Raw genomic sequence first — 24,161 nt, forward strand, 5'->3', positions numbered from 1 at the left:
TATCAATGAAGAAGATGCAAAGTATGCTTGTACAGTTCTCCTGGCTTCTTATTCCTTTTCCTTCAGCCTCTGCTAGGGGACACAGATTCAGCTGTAAACATGTGGAAGTTGGCAGGATTACAAAATCCAGTTAGTCTGATATGCTTCATAGGTTTAATCATGTCTACCACCATTCATTTAAGAAGCATTTACAGCACTACAGAAATGTAAAGGGATCTTACTGCCCATGACACTCAAACTTTTTGTCTACAAGTAGCTTTAGAGCTTATTCCTCTGGTTGACTGCCTAAAAATATTGGGGGGAAAAATGACCACATGACAGGGCAGAATGAAGAAAAACCACCAAGTAAAAGCTATCACACTCTCTCATCTCTTGCTCCCTTTAAAAAAAGTGTGAAACAAAACCAAACCAGCAAAAACAAAACAGGATGAGGATAGAAAAACACTAAAACTCCAAACCCAACACACAAACTGCAGTTACTATTTGGAGACTGATTTTTCACAAAGTTGAACACTCCAAGTGAAAAAGAATAAAAGGGAGACAAGTGCTGCCTTCTAGAAAACATTGCTGTTTTTCTCACTTCTTGGACAAGCTATCTGTGTCTGTTGTATTGCCAAGCAAGTCAAGCCGTAATACACAAAGGACACTTTTATGTTTGGATTTATCATGTATAGAGATGAAAAATCACTAATAGCTTTCTATTGAAACAATTTGAAGAGTGGAGAAGCTATAGAAAAGAATGACTTGTAAGCACTGTAAAGGAAGAAATTCTTACGGTTGGTCCTACTTAAATGCCATTTCAAACATACTATGCAGAGCTGGTGCTCTTGCTATGACTTGTTAAAACAGGAAATTTTCAAGGTTTATTCTTCTCCCAGTTTGTATATGCAGAGACTGGATAAGCTACAACATAGAATACAAACCTCTGGATTCACAGTGGCTAGGGAATTTTGGCTTTGTGATTCTTACTGCAAAATGGGAAGGATAGGAACCAGCTTTTTTGTTTTACTGGGTACCTTTTGAGACAATGGAAGATTAATCTTTTATGAGAGTTCTGCCCTTTTCAGGACTCAGTTTTTATGACCATATTTCAGTGATTTTATACATCACTGAATCCAGATCTGAAGCTGTAACTGCAATTTATCTTCACATAACGCAGAGTTCTAAATTTCAGAAAATCTGAAGTTGTATTTGAACTGGACAAGGCCCATCTCTCCTATAACACTCCTTGGTATTCAACAGAAGTACTTTGTGTAGCAACAGAACGGCCTTGGAATTCTTCTTCAGTTGGTTTGTGTGACAGCCTAAACACCTCTTGTTTGGTAAGGGGGAGAATGTGTTCCACAGTGAGGAGCTGTAGTGGATCAATGGAATTGTCATGTGTTGAAGCAGAGCTGAAGAAAGGAGATGAAGCACTTCTACAAACTTCCCTCTGCGCCTGGGGCAAACGAACGGGATGAAGGTCAGTGAACAACCTTGATGCTCCAAAGAATGAACGTTTGCTATGGTCGCGTGGGGTTCTGTGGTTCTTCTAAACACGCTGGGACAAGGTCACAGTCACCTCGCAGTATGTATGGCTGTTGTGACCTGTATGTAGGGCTCACTTTCTAGTTTGATGGCAGAGGCGAAGTTTCCCTTCTCCTGTGGAAGCCTCTGCTGGAGGCTGGTTTTGGATCTGTGTGTGTGCTGGTGCTCGGAAAGCAGCAGTTCTGCCGACTCCATTCACTCCTCTGTGGCTGGGACTCTCGAAGTACATGCAGATAAAGACCAAGATTATCTTGCTTTTCAACATGCTCTCCCAAACCTTCTGCTAATTGCATAGCTGGGAGCCTGAGTTGTGAATCTGCTGTGCTTCCGAGAAAACATGATTATCAGCAGAGTGTGAGGAGCCAGGGAGGAAGCTCAGCTTGCTAAATTAATACTGATTTCCTAATGTATTTGTCTTATTTTGAAACTGACTGCTAGGAAGGAGTAACTGTTGTCTGTCCCTTGATGTTTCTGGATGATGTTCTGTCCACATTCCAGGAGCACTTACATGTGGAATAATAATTAGGGTGCTGAAGAAAATAGAGTTCTCTCTGAATATTTCTACTTAATGGATAGACTGGGGCTTTTATTAAGTCAGTCCCATTACGGGGAGCAGCTGACTGTTGTTATCTGGAAGATTTTAGCCTTTCTAGCATCATAAGCCTGGAACTAACAATGAGGGATTTTAACGTTTCCCTAGTCTGAATTTGCAATGTGTGAAATTCTTCCAATCTCTACTTCACATCTAACATCAGAGAATTATTTTTTATTCTTACAGACTCAGGAAGCCGAAATTACAAAGTAACCACTGCAACAATATACCCCTTCAATTTTCCAGAAGAATTAATGTTTAACATGTTGATGAGGTAAAAAGCCATAAAATGTCTCCTTCTTGCTGTTAACCTTAGCTAGGTAAAGACTTGTCTGATGTTACTAGATTAAGTTGTGATAGTGATTAAGAAATTGATGGCAGATACTATGAAAACGTCTTTAAGTCTATTTGTCATCAACAAATGTTCAGAAAGATTAACCCTGGAATTTTTTGTCTCGGAAGACATGTTTATGCTAACGCTTTACCAGATTAGTCTTCAGTATTCTCTAGGAGATATTTCCTGCTCTTGGAGTAGTCTTAGCTTTTCAGTTCAGTTCTGCCATCTTAGATGGGAAAGCATTTGTTTTAAGCATTCTCATTAGAATGCCAAATCATAGATAGAATAAATGGTCACTTTTTTTTTTTTTTTTTAATATAAATAATTACCCTAAGTACTTTAATAGCAAAAGTAAAAGTTCTAGAGGTATGTCACCACAGGGTGCTGTTAAATGCACCCACCCAAATCTGTTTCCCAGGAAGCAATCTGCCTTTCAAGGGAAGATTTGTGAAAGGCATTCAGGTGGGAACTGAGATTCTTAACATCAACCTCAATCCAGAATTAACAGGGTTTGTACACAGATATATTCAGAGTATGCACAAAAGCTCTCTTCAGTAAAACAGGCTGTACTCTAGGGCCCAGGTTATAACTGAGTGGACTGAAGGATGAAGCTCTGGTTTTAAAATCAATGAACATTTTGAGAAATAGTCTAGGAATCAAACATCAGGACTAAATACCACTGAATTTCAGAGTTTGAAGCAGCCAGAACATTGTCCAAATTGTTCTTCAAAAGCCTCATGCCATTCAACAGACGTGAATGCATAGCTGTGTTCCCAGAGCAGGAGTCCTGAGATTTTTAGTTTGTGTCTTTCTGTAATGTCAGTTAGTTGGAGAATTATCATGATTCTCTTGCCTAAATGGCAGCACTTGGTTTTGGCAGTGTGTAGTCCTTTCCTCTTTGTTTCACCAGAAAGGAGAAAAGTAACAGCTCCTTGAACAACACAGCAATACAACACTGTGCTCCTGGCTACAGGGGGGGGTCAGTGGGAGAACGCTGGCCAGGTTTCAGCACAACTGTACTCATCAATTTTAGTTTTCTGACTCTGCTTTGTCACAAGCAGAAGACAGTGGACATGGCAATAAAATTACAGCATGTATTGCTAAAATAATTGCCAACAGTGACATGTGATTTCTGAAATACATGAAGGAAGTTTTAATTTCCCTTTTTGACCATAATTACTAGCATGAGCAAACTGATGGGGTAATCAAGCTGTCCATCAGTTTTAGCATTGGATTTTTAAGCAATTAGCACAGAGACAAACATAAACACTCACATGTACTGCAAAAAAATCACTGTTGTTGTTGTGTAATGCCGAATCCAGAGGGACAGCAAATCCAGGCAGACTGTGATTCCACACCAGATTTCCATTGCATTGCAATCATTTCACTGGAACATTCTTTATCTGGGGGGGGGGGGGTGAGAAGACAAACAAAAAGCAAAAACCAGAAGTGTGCAGTGAAAAGAGTTTTGTGGTTTTTTGTTTTGCTGTTTTGTTTTTTTTAAAACCGATGGAGGAAGGCAACCACGGTTATTCCACATTCTACTTGGTGTCAGATAAGATCCCTTATCTCAGTCGAATGTTGCGCTCCCGTTTCTCCTCTGAATGTCGTATTGCAGAGCTGCTCTCTAGAGCAAGGCAGATGCACGGTGCAGACAGAGAGTGCCACCTAAGGGCAAAAGTGTGGTGAGGGTTCCAGCAAGAGCAGAACTGAGCGCACCCTCCAGCCTCTAAATCATCCATTTGTTGCATTTCTTCTCCAGCCAGGCTGACCCTGGACAGTTCATCATGTACTTGGTGGTCTGGAGCACTCCTTGGACAAAGCATAATCCTACATTTTCAGTAAGTTTTAATTAATTTTTCTTTGTTTTCCAATAACTTTTGTGTGTAAATGTGTGTAAATCGCTCCCTGTAGTGCAAATGACTGTGGTGTTAAACCAGTCAGAGGTATGGGTAGATTTGGACACCATCAATCTCTTCAAAACTGTTTGGAGTCCTGAAGTAAAAGGCCACAAAGAGTTTAGACAATTACCTTTTATAAATTTCCAACTGTCTGGTCTGTGTCCAAGTTGAAATTACACAGTGAAAACTTCTTCCAACACAGCACACGAAGATATGCTCAAGCAGATGTGCTACATAAGCAGATTTCTCTTCCCTTCAGATAGCTCAACCATCAGACAGCAGTACAAATGGACAAAACTATCATGCTGGGAAATTGCCTTGTTCTTTTCTCCAGAAATCTCTGCTCTAGTTTTTGGGTAGTGTGTTCATTTGGTGTTTTGTTTGTTTGTTTGTTTGTTGGGGGTGTGTGTGTGTGTGTGTTTTTTTGTTTGTTTGTTTCTTTCTTTTTGGGAGTGGGGGGATGCTTTGTTTGGGTTTCTTTGTTTTGTTTTGTTGGGTTTGGTTTGGTTTTCCTCTCTCCTGTTTTTGTCCACTTTAACACTTCTTTGGACCATACCTTAAATATGCCTTCCTTCATTTTCTGTTAACTTTAAGAGCAAGACTTAGCACACTAGCTTCTGAGCAGAACCTTTTTCTGGTTAAACTACTGTATTTAACACAAGCAATTCCAAATGGGAAGGTGTTGTCAGTCTCTGTTTCCTGTTCTCTGAGGTCTCCTCTTCCTTGGACTCTGCCCTGATGGTATATGGGCTCTCCCCAGCCACTCCACCTATACTTACTGAGGTAGTATAGATTAAAAAAAAGAAAGGCAGGTGGTGAAACTGGAGAAAAAAGTAATTAAGTAATTACACATCAGTAATGGTAACTGCCTCCTAAAAAAAAAAGAAAAATATATATATATTGCCATGGTACCGGAATCTGTTGTTGACTCAGTGTTCCCTGTGTTACTGACTTGGGAGAGTGAGGAGTATTATGTCCAGTGTGGTGTGTAAGGTAGAAGCAATATGTGCCTTGTTACCTAGGAACAATGTATGCTATTTCTCATACCACCAAACTAGAGAGAGATTAACCTTATCATAATATTAATTAATCCTTCTGCCTATAACAATTCATTTAGCAGTGGAAACAGTCAAGAGTCACTGAAGTAGAAAGAAATCACATATGACCACTGTGAGTAATACTGATTCAGGCTAAACTTTCCTTTAGATCTACACAATTAAACTTGATGTGCCCCCACAGAGCAAACATTGAAACATTTTAGAAAACTTGAATCTTGCCAAGTGATACAGTTTATATCTTCTGTTTTTAAATGCTAGCTTTATTAGAGGCTACTCCATCAGCTCAGGAAATGAGCTCTCTTAGAGACAATAGCATTCAGTAATTATCACATCTCTCATTTAATCGTGTCAGGGAAGCCTCTTAAAATTATGATTACATCCAAACTCCTGCTACATTGCCTGTAAGAAGTGTATTACAAGTAAATTAAAAAATGTTACTGCATCAACATTGCAATCATGCTGTAGGACCTGTCATGGTTTAACCCCAGCTAGCAGTACAACTACAATAGCTGCTCACTCAACCTCTTCCCCACTCCCCCAACAGGAGAGAGAATCAAAAGGGAAGGGAGAAACTTGGATTGAGATAAACACAGTTTAATAAAATAACAAAATACTAATACACTACTAGTAAATATATACATAAAATAGAAATAAAAGATACTCAAGGCAATTCCTTACAAACTCTGTCCACTACTGAGTAGTCAGTCCTAGCAAGCAGCACCCGGTCGCCAGCAGAGGAAAAGGGCAGAAAGGCCCAGTGGCCTCTGCAAAACAGCTAAAGCCGGACTAAACGTCCTGCACCAAAGACTCCTGCGAAAAAAAAAAACAAAGAGAAGACTAAAAAAACCACCACGCGCAAGAGAATGGGCCCAAGAAGCCAGAGAGCCAAAGCGGAAGAGATTGACTCCTTAAAAATGGTGCATGACACCAATGGGATGGAATACTCTTATTGATCAATGTGGATGTCAGTCAAGCTCTGCTCCGCCCATCTTGATGCAGAGGGCAGTGCCCTCAGAATGTCCTTGCCTCTCAGACCAGAGCAATTAAAATCATTAGCCCTGTGCTGGGGTGTTATCTCTTGTTCTCAAAATAAGTCCAAATAATGAGCATGCTAGGTATGAAAAATAAAGATTTCTAACTGCAAGAAGAAAGCTAACTTATTTTCAGTCAAACCAGCACAGGAGCTAATGAATTTGCACTCATGGTGAAGCGCATGAATGGAATTAGTATTTCCATTGATCTGACATTACAATCAGCCCTTTGAAGGCAACTGTAAGGCTGACATGGCCCCCGATGAAAATGAGTTTGACACCCCTGCTGTAGGTGATGTACAGTTAATATACAGGGAACAGCTACATAATATAGCAAGTGCACACAAGAGCATTTTTTCTTCACAGAAGAGCATTAAATGGGAAAGCATTCAGAGCAATAACAACTTACTGCAATGGCAACTAACTGAAGTTGCAATTAATTCACCAAGCTAAATGGAAAATATTTCCTTAGCTATTTTTTTTTGTAAAAGAAAATCTAGTAAGTCACGTTTCAGGCAGTGAGTTTCTATCAGATGTTTCTTCAGGTACGAATTACCTACTATGTGCATGTTAGTCATATCATAATGCTTAATGTTTTCAAAGGCTAGTTAGGGAAGTAAATTACATTTTAGATGGGCAGCAGTTGCTTTAAATTAGTGTGGTGTTTTGGGGAAATAGCCCTGGAAACATTTTGGCAAAATAGCTTGTCTTTTTTTTGTTACAACACTGAAATATGGCCACAGACTTGCCTCCAGGTCACTGCAATGCAGAGGTTATTTCATGTTCTCTTCCTTTTGTTCTTTTAACTACTGAAGAGTACAGTTGTCTCAGTAGTAGTAACAAATTAATCTACCGTAGTGATTTTTTTTTTGTTTTGCAATTACTCAAGTCTTTATGTGAGAATGTGATGGATGTTTTTAGAAGATTTTATGTTGAAAGAAAATAAAGCAGGTTGTTAAGAATGTGGGACAATTGTTTCAGCCAAGCTACGTGAATAACTAACACTAATGAACTGATACACTAGTGGACTGCTGAGCAGTCGCTTACAACAGCTGTGATCCTGTAAGTAATTCAGTTGCTGACACTGCGTCCAGCGTTTTGAACTGAAGAATGAACGCCTGACAGCCACGCTGCTCACAGTCATCGCTCTCTTAGGAAATACCCAGTTAAATGAGTACAATAGAACAAAGCAACACCTGCCAATTGGAAACAATCTTCCTGTAGGCAAATGGTCGTAAATAATACTGAATCAGAACTTCACCTTTGGCCCTGGTCAGAAGTCTGTTCAATGTCACGTGTGCATTTGTAACCCTGTGTAAGTTACCCCTGAAACACACACACACACACACACACAAACACACACACACACACACACACGTGTGCACATCGGTTTGGGAAGACCAGAGAGCTGGGGATGGTCAGCACATCGGCCCACTGCGTGAACACAGGCATGCTGGTTTGGCACTGCAGAGAAGCATTGGACTCACCACCGTTCCTCTCCATGCCAGGAGGACTTCTCTGTTCCTGCTTGCTGTTCTGAGAGCAGCTGCTGGTTTGTTTTTTGAGCCCTTTGATGTCAAATAATTCCACTCATAGGTTTTGCTTCAGTTGGCACATGATGTTTTCCCTGAGGTTCAGTTATGTGAACTGGAATGTTTATTGTCACACAGGCTAAGAACTGGTCTTTGGTTTGCCCGTGGGAGGCCTCTGCTAACTAACTCACATGGCTCTGACCTACCCAGACAGGTAGTTCAAACTTAAAAGGCTAAGGCAGGCAGGTCCTAAGGCTGGGAAAGAAAATTACTGTTCTTCAACTGAGCAGGACTTAAAATAGCAATTAAAAAAACTAAGGTGAAAGACTGTGAAAGAAAAGATGTCAGGGGTGGAAAGGGAGCTGCTTGGTCTTTGCAGAGCAGAACAGATGTGCATCAGACTGCAGTCCCCTGTGCACGGAATACATTTTAGTTCTGCAGCATTGCCAAGATAACATTAAATCAGCTGAGTTTCAGATTTGTTTTCTTGAAAATTTAAGTCACTTGACTTAAAGCGTCTGTGGTTTGCAATAAAGTGCATTCCTGAGATGGAAATGAGTATCTATAGTGTTAAGCCAGTTACAGGTGGGGAGTACACTAAAACACCTGCTTTGGGATTATTGCTTTGCTAGTATTCTGTAACAGAAAGCACTTCAGCAGTATCATAAAAAGTACCTTCTGGACCCCTTCATGGGTAATAATTACATGACTAATGGTAACAAGGACTTTACTCTTGGCTTTTGCAGGTGTAGTTAATCATAGAATCACAGACTAGTTTGGGTTGTAAGGACCTTCAAAGCTCATCTAGTCCAACCCCCTGCAACGAGCAGGGACATCTTCACCCAGATCAGGTTGATCAGAGCCCCATCCAGCCTGGCCTGGGATGTCTCCTGGGACACGGCATCCACCACCTCTCTGGGCAACCTGGGCCACTGTCTCACCACCCTCAGTGTACAAAAAATGTCTTTCCTGATGTCTAGCCAGTGCAGATCCATTGACTTCAGTGTATTTACAGTAATATCAGTAAATTATCTTACTTGCAACATCTCCCTTCAGAGAGAAACCACATTGTATTCCATTTTCTAAAACAGAATAATACTTGTTATACTTCCTACATTTCACATCATATTTGAACATTGGAAGTATATAGTTAGGAAGACAGAAGAATGACACTGGCATTGAAATAAACTAATGCACTTAAAGCAAACAGAAACTGTTTTAAAATGAGATTTTCCAAGTATAAAATAAAGTGGATGCTGCACCATTGCTGAAAGTAACTCCCACCTAGAGCAGGACACAAAAGAGATGGAAAGAGATGACACAGTGGGTGGAAACATACAGGATGTTTCCAGTCAATGGGTTGAACAAGTCCATACAGAATTACAACCATGTGAACAGCAAGGTTTAGTTGGACACAGAAATGGCTAAGGAGGCAAGCAAGAATGAAGTCATCTCACCCTCACTTCTGGAGCAAGAGTATGGTTGTGCCACAGAATTCTTAACTTCCTGAATCTGGAAATTCTTAGAAAAGCTCCAAGAGAGGGGTGTGTATGTAGGACTGTCAGGAGAGAGTCTAAGTGCAGGATAGCATCAGACCAGCAAGACAGGGAACTACCATGTGCTACTGCAAGGGAGAAGTTTGGTTTTTTTAAGTTCCAAAAGCAGATCACATTGTCACTGCACATGGGACATCAATTGTGAGTCAGTCACCTCCAGGGAAGTGAATTTGCACCAGGGAAGAAGACTGCAGGTGCAGTGACATGATAGCAAGTCCCTGCTCTGGACTGGAGTGGGTCCAGAGGAATGTAATGTGTACAACTCTAATGACTGCTGATTTGTTGATGACTCATGTATATGGTATTTTTGAAGTTATGAAGACCTCCCTACAGGTGTTTTTGTAATATGTCTGCCCAAGAAATTCAAGGACAACTCTTAATTACAATGGACTTGAAAAGAAAAAAAAATACTCCCACAGTGGAATTTTGGAAGGAATTCCTCAGATCTTCACTTTTTCAGATTACTTAAGACAACTGTTCTGGTCCTCCCTTGTTTTCTTTTTGTAAGTACTTTTCTTCTGAGTACCATTTTATGCATAGTGATACTTGCAATTTAGGGCCCAACAAGCAAGAAAACCTTGTTTTCTGTTAATTGCAAGGTACATCTGCTTTTAGCCCCCAAATTTGGCTGTCTTCCATGGTGTCTACTTATGGAAGCGCAACCACAGCATCTGACTTGGTTATGCAGTCAGTCTGCCTGAATAATTCTGAAGACTCAATAACCAAACTATACTTGTTTTGAACAAATATGAGCCATCCACAGGCTCATGTTTGTTTATTTACACACACTACTGATGAGACCACTTAAAAAATAAGCTGACAATTTACATGCAGAGAAGTCACAAATCAGAGGGATGACTTCTCCAGCTAAATACTTCAGAAACCTGCAAGCTCATGTAGCTTCAATTCCCCACTTTGTTCCACTCGTGAGGTAGATGTCCTGAGCACTGCTGACACAGACTAGTCTACTGTCAAAAATAAGATAGTTGATTCGTATTAATATTGAGCATGTCTGCTGCTCTTTAGGAAAAAGAAAATGATGTAATGATGGCAGCACTGAATCAAAAAAATAAAAGTATGTCTCTCACATAAAAGAACCTGTCAGGCTTACTTACATAAAATATGGTGTTCCTATTGGTATAAAGCAGCCACACCAGCAGCAAATACAGATCTTAAGACTATTTTTTAAATTACTAATATTATTTCCCCAGAAACTGTGAAAAGATAAGTTCTTCAAATATTCAGTGTTCTCCAGATAAACTAATTTTCCATAATTTACACTTTCACTTCCAGTCTCACACAGGCTAAAAAATGTGGTTATTTCCCTCTGGTGATTTCATATCTAAGGTATTCCTACAGCTATCTAGCAATGATGAGTTAATTCTGATTAAATTGTTTCCTGCATGTGTATAACATATGGTTGAGTTTGCTTGTTTAAGTCTCTGTCTGATAAGCCTTGGAGACAATGGTTCTATTTAAAACTTGTAAAGGAAATAATTGACGCCAAATAGCTTCCTGTAATAGAAAAAGAGACTTCTCCCCAAACACATACACCAGTTTGGGCCAGCATCTGATCCAACAGTAAATGCCAAAGTCCCTTATCTTAACCTTAATTTATCTGTCACACAAACCAGATAAGTTAGCAGCAGACTTGGTCACACTGCATTTAGGTGCATTCTGTTCATTATTTTTTTTTTTCAGTACAAGAGATTAATACAGGGTGCTGGACAACCTGTGGATTTTCTTTTACCTTGTTTTTTCTTCCTTTTTCTTCCTAAGGGTTGCATGCAAGCTGGCCAGCTTCTGCTTCTGTTTATGAGGCTTCCAAGTCAGGAAACTCAAATGAGTTTTAAAATTATGACTCCTTCAAGCCCTTAAAGTACTAACATTTTCTAGATTGCCAGGAAAATACAGAATTACAGGTATGTCTAGATCAGGGTTCTTCAATTTTTGCAGTTCATCCCAGGCTAAATATAGTCCTATTACACTGAAGGATGTGACCATTCAGCCTGGGACGGAGAGCCATCAAAGTCATGACAGCTCACACCTGGCTTTTACTGACTGCAGACCATTTGTTACTGGACAACTGCTGTCTGCCACATGGGTACAGAACTCTGGATCTCCAAAATACCTGGTGCTGGATCTCTAGATGACCATTCACTACTGATGGCCTGGAGAAAGGGCGAAGAGTGTCCCTACTGAGGAAGAACAATCTCTGAACACTTAAATGAAAAGTTCACAGCTGGGCAGACATGAAGGAAAAAGGAGAGCATCCAGTTGTAGAAAAACCAAATACAGGTAGTCAGGAAAACCAAGAGTTGTTACAGAAATGGGTTATCTCTGTGCAAGTCTATAGACGGAGGAGGGTCATCTTTTCCGTAACCAGACACAAAATTCAGTAAGAAGAAAATCCACTACTGCTCCATTCCCAAGACTAGAAATAGTCTGCTGTTCCTGAAGTTCTCAAGGTACTTCTCTATGGAGTTTTGGTACATGATGGTCAGAAAGCATGTTTTGGAAAAACATATGCCAATATTTTTCTGTGTAAGTGTTAAGGGTGCTGCTTACTGCAGAACAATGTTTAGATTTCTTAAAGAGAAGTGTGACTTAAAAGAGTTTGGTGGCAGGTTCACTCTATTATTTACTGCATGGGGGAAATACGCCAAGCTAACCGCTGCCAACCTTCTCTCCAGGTGCCCATACCCATTCACGAAGCAAACTTTCAGGCATCTTCCCTCCCTGACAACCGTTCTCTGGAGTCTGTGCCTTGGAGTTCTCGAAACAAACTTTCAGGTGAAGCCTGTATTTGTCACAGTGCAAACTTTCAGGATTCTTCTCTCTCTGATAACCATTCGCTTCGGAGTCTGTATTTTTAAGCTCCAAAGGCAAAATTTAAGGGTAGGCCTTGTACTCGTTCGTGAAAGCAAACTTTCAGATATTCCCTCTCTGATAACCGTTTGCTCTGGAGTCTATGTTTAAAGCTCCAGAGGCAAACTTTCAGGTGAGGTCTGATAACCATATGCAGAGCAGACTTTCAGAAGACAAAATTCTTAGGAAAAAAAAAATTTAATGGAGTAGAATAGCAGGACGGCTGGCTCAAGCTGGGTACCTGTGCTGAGGTCCAACCCGAGCATAGGAAACCATAGACTTTCATATCTTCACAGACCATTCATACGACAATTCAGTCCAATAGCAATATCTGACATGGGGTCTTCTTGCTTCTCATTGGATCTTTTTCTCTGATTCCACATGGGCCTTTGTTTTGTTCAGCTGTAGACATTGTTTACTGTCCAGAACCTTGCAGGTACTGTTTTGTCTGAGTAAATCCTTTCTTCTCAGCGAAGTGCAAAATAGGCCTTGTCTTGAAAGTGTTCAATGTCATTTGTAGTTGCTTTTGGTAAATATGAGCAGAACTTTACAGCTTAAAATTTTAGCAAATTCAGCTGACTAAGTAACTTGAAGCAAAGAGTTTATTTAAATCATACAACCTTATGTCTCTAAATAATTAATTACATTTAGTGTGCATCTACTTAAGCTAAATGGTTAATATTAAACTTAAATTGGGCTCATCTACTGACCTGTGAGTAGTAAAACCATTGCCATACAGCTCACTTATTTAGCAGGGAGAACTCGAAGTAGGCTCATTCAGGCTGTCATGAAGTGGTTGACTCGTAGTCAAATTGCATACAGTAGGAAAAGTATGCATGAGACTCCCTGCCCCCACAAGCCACCGGCGTTCAGTGTGCCATTCTGCTTCCTTGTGGGTCTCCTGGAAAGAGTTCTTGGCCTGGATATGGCTCAGGCCCTCTCCTCCTCTGGAGTTTGGACCAAACTGCTGCTGCTCTGGCTGGAAGGCAAGTCAAGTACATCCACCACAGTAAGTAATGGCAGTTTCCCAGTCAGGGAACTGCTATTGTACTTGTGCAATGGTACAATTCAAATAATAAGAACACTCCATTAATTATGACCTTTATAATTTTTTTTCTCCAGCTTTAACTGGTAATATGGTTACGATTTGCTGTCATGGCATGCTGTATGAGTTGAATACATCCCTCTGGCATATTTTGCATTCATGATAAGTGTGCCCTCCCTGGGGCACTTTTTTTTTTCTATTTCCATGCAATGAGATAAATTACACAGAGATGTAGACAACACAACTAAATCCTTGCACAAGAAACAGAAAAATTACATGCTTTCTGCTTAAATGAGAATTAAACACTTTATAAAGCTTATTTGAGGGCTGTTGGTTTAGAATGAGCTTATTCTTTGCACCGGTGGCTCTGTTTTGTCATCGTTCAAATGCCATAGCACAGATTGTGCTGTCCAGCCACATGCCAGACACTTGTATTATTATAGTAGACTCTCCCATCATGACTATCATGTATATGCCTGCCTCCAGAGCTGCTGCAAATGCCGCAGTCAAGCACTGGGCCTTGAGCCTCCTTGCCCTATAAGAATCTGACAGCTCCCTGACACACTCCTCAGCCTATCGCACCAACCCATGCTCGGTCCCCAAGTGACACAGCTCTGCTCTCCTGTCCCAGGCTTTATATGCAGCTCTCCCCAGCACATTTGCCTCCATAGGCCTCCAGTACACAACCAGCTCAGGCCCAGCAACCCAAATTCCAGCTGAGCACTCTGACTTTGGTGATGTGTATCCAGTTCATTAACTATGTATCCAGCCCTAGCAGCTCTTGCTTTCCATTGGCAGTCTCTGTGTGCGGAGGAAAGGGGGAGAAGGAGCTGCTAAGGCCTGAATTCTCCTTACTTGCTCAGGCTGTATGTGCTATCTCAGGTGGGCGATGCAAGTACCCGAGGTAGTTTTGCTGGTGTACAGTCTCCGTCTCTTTTCACTGATGATATCATGCCATGGACTGCCGTGATTCACTGGGGAAAGAGGATGTATGAAGTGCTTGCAAATTTAACGGTGCTACAAAACGGAAGGTACCACCATGTGCTGTTGCATTGGCCCACTCTGTATTGCTGTTTCTCTTATTAATGGATCCACCCATAGTTGCATGGCATGATGACTGATTGTAATTAGCATAGTGAGATGCATTCTGTGAGTGCAAAGTAGTTGGATTGTAATTAGTCATGTGATAAGTATACATGGTACATTTTATGCTTGGGTTCTTAAAAATACAGAGTGCCAAAGAGAATGAGAGACAGTTTCTTTGATTTTTAGGTGGTACAGGTAAATTAGTTGAAGTAGTGTCAAGCCAAAGGCTTGCAACCTCAGAACAATGGAAGTTACTCAAAAGATCAGAACATTCTTACACTCTGACTCTGCTTGTACATACTAAATTCTGTTGCAAATGTAGCCTGAAATGCTCCTTGTGTGCAATGCCCTATAATTTCTTAACATGCTGAGTAAAGATTTTATTTAAAAGCTTAAACTAGTGGCTCCACCATAAGGATGTATTCTACAAAGAAGCCCTTTGAAATTTAAATAAGATAGTCTTCTACCTAACAATCTCTGCAGTTGCAGGGAGAAAAGGGCTTGTTTTAAATTCAGAATAGTACAGGACATATTATGAAAGGTATTGAAGTGAAAATAGATGCATAACCATTGCTATGTGTAGCCATAAGAAAACCTTCCAAAGACTGATTCCTTCTGGACTACCAGCTGTTCTGTAGGAAGAGTGTGGGACTGGAAGTCAAAACTTCCAGTATTTTGCACCTAGTTGCCTGTGTAACCCTGAGTATGTCACGTCATGCTTCAGTTTTTTCCTTCTTAGAAATGGGAATATTACCTTACCATCTATGTTGTGAGGTTTAGTATATCAGTATAGCGACTTGGTTTGAAAGCTTCAAGAGGCAGGATTTACAGATGTTAAAATATTACCAGGCATAGAATGACACATGAAAATGTATAATTGGGATTATAAAGCCAGAAATGAAAATGAAGCACTTCATTAACACTTGACCCAAATTGCCAAGTGCTCCCTTTACAGGGATTAAACAATGATCTGGCTTTTAGAAGCGAGAAACTTTTCCAAGGGTGTGTTTCCATTGCAAACTCTTTTCCGTCTCTGCTTGTTCTAAAAGTAGTTTATGGCCAGAGGATACTAAAGAATTTTCTTTTTGGGGCTAATGACTGTTATAAATTCTGTTAAGATTTCCAGTTGTGGAAAAATATAGTACAACAGCAACATAAAAAAGAGATTGTCCAACATACTGCTCCAGCTACTTCATCCTTAAAAATAATTTCCAGTTAACAAATCAGTAAAAAGTTAAGAGAAGCAATGTGACAAAGCTAAGTAGAAGTAGGAAAGAAGTGCCCACAAATGTTTGAGGTAAAAAAATACAATTATTTTAATCACCAAAGTAAATGTGAAACCTCTATAGATGTTCACATGCAATGTTCAACACAAGTCTGCTAGTGTGGCTGGCATATGTATTGGTGAAGATACAATTTACCAGAACAGAGAGCTGCCACTTACCCTGCATGAGGAGTTCTCTTCTTCAAAAGGAAGACAGTCTTTTTAAAAGACATCCAATTTAAAATCTATGAGAGCAAAACTGTTGGGTGATAGTAAGCAATTAAGAAATCCAGGGAAAGTGCTGAAAAAATGCCTGCACAAATGCACCAGCATGTAGAGTGATCCAAATAAAATTAAAAGTAACCTACTTCAGTGGGCATAACACTGTGGCAAGGTTGTAACTTCTGGGATAGAACTCAGTCCCTTTAGTTTGACAAAATCACTTTTGTTTGATTAGGTAAAAAACTATAATCAGACATCCCAGCACATAGCTTTTTAAAAGCTCAGTTCTGTACTACTTTAAAAGGTACATTCAAATAATCCTTATCCTGACATTAACAATAGAGAGGCATTTCTTAGGAACAAAGTGGCTTTTTGGCCAAATTCACAGCTTTTTGTAACAAATCTGAGTAGAACTGTAAATGGTGGTAGTTTATAGAATAACTAGAAGAAACGATAATTGTCCCCAAAACATCAGTCTAAAGCTAGAGTAATTCCACATATTTCAATGTAATGACTGTGGATTTAATCTGGTGGATAACTATACCCTTAAGAGATTTACAGACAGACAGAAGAGATTTTGGTGAGTACGGAAATAAATTTTGGCATCATTAAAGACAGTACAATATTTCTAAGGCATTAGATGTATTTTCTTGTTTTTGTTTTCTTTCGAATCTTTGATAGTTCTTCCAGTAGTTTTTACAGGGATTCTACTTTTTTAGTTCTGTGATTTTCTCACTCCGCCTGGAATCTCTCTTCAGCCTTTTTTTGCTGGTTGTTTCAAAGCATTTAATGATTTGACAGGCATGTTTGCATCAGTGTCTCTTGTCATTATCTCTTCATCCATGGATATTTTAATCCTTACTGAGATATTTCATCACCTGTAACATCAGCCATCTCTTTCTGTTTAGGCTTTGCTGCTACCAGAAAATGCAGTGATCCAGGTTTTGATCTTGAAAAGATGGCACTGGGAATATAAAAACCATAAAGAAAATACTAAGCACAATTTCCAGGACCAGAGAGTTTCTTACACTGTTGCTATAACCAGTGTCTCACAGTGAATGTTATCAATGACAGAAACTGCAAAAAAAAATTTCTTAGATGTCAACAAAAAGAATCAGTGGTAAAAAAAATTCAGGAAAAAAGTTGGGTTATGTTAACTTGGTTTGTATTTCACCATTTTTGCTACCTTCTGATGAAAAATACTACAATTAATATATTCAGTTTCCATTCCTTCTGGTTAGGTTTAATATCATGCAGCTGAATGCGCACATATTCGCTATTTAAAAATAGCAAAACTCTGCAATCCTTAAGGATTAGTATTAAAAAAAAATAGTTTCCAGTCATTTCTATAATCTTAAAAAAGTTAGATTTGATTCAGCAGAGAAATTCATGTGAATAGCCCCCGGAATTTCAGCAGCTCTGTTTGAAAGTGTGACAGAATATTGCTTGAGCTGTAAATGCTGGATCTATGTATTAGATTGTTTGCCTGCAGACATTCATTTACTGAAACTGTCATTGTGCAAATTCCATTGCATGATATTAAAAACAGAATGAGGATGACCCCCAAACTACAGAATTTGCCAATAGATAAGCAGGCTTTCTTGTTGACATGTGAGTACTGAAGGTCATTGCAAAATCCAAAGCTGTAATTTGTACAAGTCAGAGCCTTCTCTGTTTAAGGGAAATTGGAAGCTCTTACTGTGTAGAACAAAAGTCATCCTAGCCCTTGCACACAGGATGATGCTCAGTTGTGTTGCAGCAGTAGGGCAACGAATTCGTTGAAGATAAACACAATGCTTTTAGATGTGAGGGAGCTACAACAAAGGAATATTCAGAATCTAAATTGTCTGCCTGGCTTTTAAAATTTGGTCAGCTGAGAGTCATCAATTATGGAATTATAGAAACAGTACAATTTTGGAAAAAAGTCCCTCTCTCCTTCCCCCTCCAACTTGTCTAGACTTTGCTCTGTCTTTGCACACAATCTCGCTACTGTTGATGCGAGAGACGTTTCTTCAAAACAGGCTGTAGTCTGGGACAGCCTTTGTGTATTTCTCAGCCTCTGTGACCCTTCATCTCATTTCAAATCTCAAATAAAAACAACTCCTTTTCTCCTGCTCTCACTGTACATTTTAATGTGTCTCTTCCGCTGCTCTGATTTAACTCTTGACTGTAATACTCCCAAACAAAACCTTCATTAAGATAGATTCCAAAGTTGAATGCAGAAAGGACCTGTTTGTACAAGTAGTTACTGTCTGGGCAAGATTGTTCTCTACTGTATATTTACTACTATTTCAGCCAGTCTGGTTTCAAGTATCTAAAGCTAATTAGCTTCTGTAAATTAGATTTTCTTGAAGATTATCCTTAAAAGCCGTGAGTCTTAGTGTAAGAAAAATTCTTCCTAGTAAAACCTCTATTTTTTTTTCCTTATGTGGTACATATGTAAGTATACTTCTAGATATGTTCCAGGCCTCTTTTCTGCAACTGTACCCATATAGGGCCAGAAAGTATGCTTGAAACCTCACTGGCATTACCCTACCAGATGGATTTCATTGCAGATGGGGACCAAAAATACTTCCTCTCACTGGCACTTAGCCCCATCGAATGTTTGTGGGCAGTGTTCTCCCTGTCCCTTCATTGTCCTTTAGCCAAAGAACATAAAATGGCTAATATTTCTAAAGACATTTGCAAATCAAGATGCCAAACTTCAGACACCACTTATTACGTACTTTTTGAAAATAAGATCCCCGTTTGGGCATCAAAACTGGGAGACACCCAAAATTAATTGTCGCTTTTGAAAATCCCAGACAGTCACTCTACTAAGTCTTAATCTTTCTCAGAGATTTAATCTTTGTGGCAGCTATTGCTCTTTGCTGCTTCTTTCTGAGCAACTCATGTCATTTCCTTAGGATCTTTGAGATAATACAAGGACAACATTTAATACCCTAATACAGTATAACTTAAAAAGAAGGTGCTTTGTGGGCCAAGAACTTGTATGTGAATTGTTGGGTTGTTGTCGTTTTGGTGTTTGTTATTTTGTTTGTTTGCTTGCAGGGTTGTTTGGATTTGTTTTTTGTTTTTTGGTGTTTGTTTTTTTTTTTTTGGGGGGGGGGTGTTTTGGTTTGGTTTGAGCTTTTTTAATGGTTTTCCTTAGTTGCAAAGTGTGAATAGTTAGATATGGTCTTCTTCTAAACTGATATTTAAATGTACACTGCAGCACGCCACACAATTTTTGACTCCTCAGTTACCCACAGGCATGAGACTAAGGGAAACCTCTAGTTTATGTGCAAGTTTTGTCCTAATATGCAGTCAAAGTGTGGCCAGACACACACCCCAAACCAGGAGCTTAGAGGTGCTCTTGAATCCCCCAGCTCAGACAAAGATAGAGGCACTCTTGCTTTTTAAGGAAGTTTCAACAAGAACAGCAGATAACATGATTTGGCTTTTTTTTTCCTCTAAATAAAATTGCACTACACTAAGCAAAAGCTATGAGTAAATGATGCAAGATTTTGATGGTGCAGTAACTTTGGTTTATTTATTTGCCAGACATTCTCTGCAGAGAAAAAATTAAAGTTTCTAAGTCTGTTTAGCATAGAAACCTGCTCTGAACAGCTAAGGAAAAAGTCACACTTGGGAATCCATTAACTTAAGTACTGGCATGTCAGTCTTTTCTGTAAAATGTATGTTGCATCCATGACAAATGGCAGAAGTACCACACTGACAAAAGCCATTTCATTCTTCTACAGTGGAGACAGTCCCAGGCGTCAGTCTTTGTGCACAATGTGTGATGTCTTTCTTTTAGTCAGTGATATAAGAAGTTCTTGAAGTTATGGCAATGTTTCCCATGTATTTGCATTCCTGTAAAATGCACAGTAGATGAAGATGGAAATTATATTTTCATTGATCCTAAGCTCCAAGTTTCCTTGTTGAAGATGTTTAATTAAAAAAAAAAAATAGCCCAGTGAGACTGTTGTTAAGGCATTCACGTACATTTACAAGACTAAGGAAAATGCTGTCCCGAACAGATGCTCATTAGCAGAATGAAGAACGAGGAACTAAATCCTGTTTAGAGCAAATGACATCAAATTTGCAGTCTTTTAATACAGGTGACTTTCTGGGGAGGAGACTTCTATATTCAGCAGCATATTCTAGTAAATGAAGACAATATTGCCTTGTTACGTAGGCTGGCTTTTAACTCATTCTGTTTTACTCATTCGGTTTACTGGAATTAATAATGTATGTTTGCAAAAAAACCATACTCCTACAAAGAGTTTTTTCTTAAAATACAGTAAAAATGACAGAATATATAGTAACATGGGTGATAGCAACTAGAAAGTGACCTGAGGCATGGAAACAGAGTTTTAGGATAAAATCTGCCACAGATCATCAACATTCCTTAAAAAATTTCTTATTTCTGTAAGGCACTAACCTGTAGAAAGAGGAGGTGAGCCCTTGCCGTGGAACATACAAATGTACAGAGACCAAAACAAGCTCCTTTCTTCTTGGAAATGTGGATACCAATGTATTCAGATAGTTATCAACTTAAGGAACTTGTATTACAAGAAAATAATATTTAAATTGCAGAAGTAACAACATCTCAGATTACTGTAGCCTCTTAAAATGTTAATTAGTTCTACTATTCATTTTTGTTATGACTTACACAAAGTCACTGACACTACTACTTACGACAGACTCACTTTCAAGTTGGATCCTTAGTACACTAGTTAGTACAAAGGAATTGGTATTTAGTTATGAAACAGTTACAGCCAAACATTTTTTATTTGTTCTAAAGCAATTGTTTCCACAAAAATGTATTGGTTTGTTTGTTTTTTAAATAGAAATGATCCTTCTAGACTATTACCCTGAAAATTTCATTTTCCCGCAGCCTGAATTTGGGGCCACATCTGTGGTGACAATATTCTTTCCAACTCAAACTACTATTTCCTTTCACAGTCTGTCTCCGCTGAGCTGGTGCAGAAACCAGAGACGCTCCAGCCCCACGAGGCAATTGGGCAATGGGTGGAAAGAGCCCCCTTATTTTAAAAACAACTTTTCACCTAGCCAAGTAGACCTTTACCTCACCACAATCTATCTGACAGGCTAAAAACAACTGGCCATATTTGAAAACTTTGCCATTCAGGCTTTTGTTTTTCTAAGTTTGCTGTACACTTTTTTCTTCTTCTTCTTTTTTTTTCTCCCCCAATTTAGAAACGGTTTGGATGACGATGGGAAATGAAACGTCTGCTCATGGATGGCCTCCCTCCAGGCGTCACCATCACCTCAGGGATGGGTGACAGCACAAAAGGACACGCCACTCCTATCACACAGCACCAAGACTGCCGGCTTAAGCACCAAGGGCTGGGAGCAGCCAGAAGTAAGAGCATCCCCGAAAAAAAAAAAAAAAAAAAAAAAGCCTTTGAAACCAAGACCAGGTTGCTGTAAACAGTGGTTTACCCGCAGGAGAACCAATTCTCTCAAGTTACCTTGAAGCTCCGGCCGGGCGCTGAGGGCGGGAAGGGGCTGAGGCGCTGAGGGAGCAGGCGGGGCCGGGCCGAGCCGGGCCTGTGTCAGCAGCTTCCCCGCCGCCTCGGGGGCGCGAGGGAGGGAGAGAGAGGAGAGAGGGAGGGAGGGAGCGGCCGTCGGGGGCGGAGGACGGCTGCGCGGCCGCCTCCCAGAGCTGCTGGCGGCCCTGAGGGGGCAGCGGCCGGAGGAGCGGCGTGGGGCGCAGCGGCCAGCGGGAGGGCCGGGCCGGCGGGGCCGGGCGGCCGCGGTGGGTACACGCACCCGCCAGCCGAGTCGTGAGGGGGGCGGCTGATGGCGGAGGAGGGGAAGGAGCCGCGGGGCGGGGAGCGCCGCCGTTCCCGCCCTCTCTGCGCCGTGTGAGAGAGGGGCTCCGGGGCTGGCGTGGGAGGCGATGCTGCTCCGTTCTGACTCCCTCCCCGCGCTCCCTTGCAGGCACCGGCCACAACCTTACGCTAGCGCCGCTGCGGGGGAGGGCGAAGCGTCGGGCTCTGGGCTCCATCACCGCCCTGCATGCGCGGACGGCGTCTGTGAGACCGGCCGGTAGGTCCGCGGCTTTCCCGGCCGCTCGTTCCTGCACGCCGGGGTGAGGAGGGAGCGGGCGGCTGCGAGTTCGGGGCCCGGCGGAGGCGTCCGGGCCGGGCCAAGCGCCGGGACCGCGGCCGTGGGGTGGCGGTCCGGGCCGCAGGGAGCAGGAAGAGGGAAAGTTGGGTACGGGGAGCACGGCGTGGGACGGCGGTTCTGCGGCTCCGGCCACCCGGGGGATGAACTGGGCTCCCGGTCACAGTGGTACTCGCGGCGGCGGGGGCCGAGAGGGGGTGCGTTTGCAGGCCGAGAAAGGCTCGTTTTTTGTTTACCCAAACAAAGCAACCCCCCGAACTTCTTAACTCCTTGTCTTATTAACATTTTTGAAGGAACAGAAATGAAGGATAGATCTATTGGCCGGCGATGAGAAATAGCGTAGGTTTCATTGGCTTTTTATCTCCCGGCAATCGACACCTCCGCAAGCCGCAGCATAATCTCCCTCATATTCTAGATTGTGTCATTCTCTTTAAATTGCATGTTTAAAACAACAAAGGCAGTGACTTCATAGGGAACCGCCAGGAGCTGCTCTGTACCCCTCCTGTTTATTGGGGAAACATTTGGGAACCGGTTTGGTTTTGTAGGTGGGATCAGAAGTAAACGCAGGACATGAAAACTGTAAGGCTGGTTGCCGGTAATCTGTGTCTAACCATTTTATTAAGGTGTGATTTTGGGAGAAGGGAGCCTGAAAGTCATTACATGTGGAACTAGCTGGGGCAGTAATCGTGATCAGTCTGTGAAGGCTTCTCAGTGGGGAGAGAGTGTGTTTTATGAACCCATGCAGTGAAACTGGGTCAGAATACACAGACTTTCTCCTGGGGGCTGAACCTCACACACGAAAGCTGTCAACATATGTTCCGAGGTGTCTTGGCTCCCAGGTCGTTCGTTTGGGCTCAGACCAGTGAAGCGATGTTAAATATTTGAAATAATTACTCTAGGGCAGGACTGTGTTCTGCGCTCAAATTATGTATCAGGCCTTGAATTGATACTCTGCAAGTCTGTCTTCAGATGACCAGAGATATGTTTTAAAAACACTTAAGAATTAAAATCAAACAGGATAAATAAACAAATAGGAAAACAATTTAAATAGTTTGGTTCTTGTGCAAGAAATACTGATGAGGAAAGAGTAAATCTGATCTTAGAATCTTTTCATAGTGCAGTTACAACAGAATTCACTACCACTCCTAGTTCTATCAAATGTACCTATCTGTTCAGCTTTCACGTTGGGCATTTGTATTACATCTGGAATGTCTTTTTTATCTGCCAACAAGCATTTCTTCCCATAGGCAGTTTTTAAATGTGAGCAATAATTTAAGGAAATAAAAGCATGACAGCAAGACTTAGAGAAACCTAGAATCTAGCTTTTTAAGATATTTTATGACTCATTTTTAACCTTGCAGTTTTGTCTGATGACTGGAAAAGAATGTAACGTGTATTTCTTCCATAATTTGCCTTTTTTTTTCCTCTTTTCTTTGCTGTTGCATGGTAAAAAAAATGAACCTTCTTTAGATGATGGGTTTTGTGTTGATACTTTTTGATTTCTCCTGTTTGGGGTGTAATTTTATTTTTTTTCGTTAAAGTAAAGAAGAGCGTGCATGAAACAAGGAGATATCTGTGGGAGAAGGATGGCCTGAATGTTACGGGAGTGCATAGCCCATATCTTCACCAGGATAACAGGGTGTATGAAGAGGATGGGATCCAGTAGTCTATTTGCAGCTTCATAGGCCTTTGAAAATAAAAATGGGCTGTGATATGGGAGAGTGGTAAATAACCACTATAACTGGTTATCTTGAACTGATGATAAGTTGTGCATAGTATTGTTGGTTTGGATGCCCTGGGGGGAGGTAGTGAAGGAGCCCAGGGAAGGGAGGAGATTGCATTCCTGCAGGTGGGATGTTACCCAGGCACAAATGTTGCCTGTGCCTGTTTCAGTGGGAAGGAAGGTATTGTGTTTGTATTTCTTTGCTTTTTTTTTTTTCCTCTATGGTGGGATTTTTCAGCTGTGCAGTTCTTGTAAATAGGGATTAAGTATCACAGTGAAGA

The 24,161-nt window shown here is 40.9% G+C and overlaps 1 protein-coding gene and 1 long non-coding RNA gene across 5 annotated transcripts in view; one reads left to right on the forward strand and one right to left on the reverse strand.

Annotated features, from left to right (window-relative positions):
• Positions 1–12,581: 12,581 nt before the first annotated feature.
• On the reverse strand, positions 12,582–21,637 carry LOC110359632 (uncharacterized). 2 transcript variants are annotated; one of them, XR_010472360.1, is made up of 2 exons: positions 21,500–21,637; positions 12,582–16,983 (listed from the first exon to the last, which is right to left on the reverse strand). It is a non-coding gene; the product is annotated as an uncharacterized LOC110359632 (long non-coding RNA). The 2 variants fall into 2 exon arrangements; XR_010472361.1 differs by lacking the exon at positions 12,582–16,983 and adding an exon at positions 19,524–19,874 and having other exon boundaries at positions 21,500–21,635.
• Positions 21,638–21,971: 334 nt separating this feature from the next.
• Positions 21,972–24,161, forward strand: part of PTPN13 (protein tyrosine phosphatase non-receptor type 13) — a 120,801-nt gene continuing 118,611 nt past the window's right edge. For all 3 annotated transcript variants that reach the window (XM_065061800.1, XM_065061801.1, XM_065061802.1), the window contains exon 1: positions 21,972–22,079. The gene's annotated coding sequence lies outside the window, so the exon portion shown is untranslated. The remainder of the gene's footprint in view (positions 22,080–24,161) is intronic.

The sequence above is a fragment of the Columba livia genome, chromosome 4, assembly GCF_036013475.1.
Source record: "Columba livia isolate bColLiv1 breed racing homer chromosome 4, bColLiv1.pat.W.v2, whole genome shotgun sequence".
NCBI classification, from domain to species: domain Eukaryota; kingdom Metazoa; phylum Chordata; class Aves; order Columbiformes; family Columbidae; genus Columba; species Columba livia.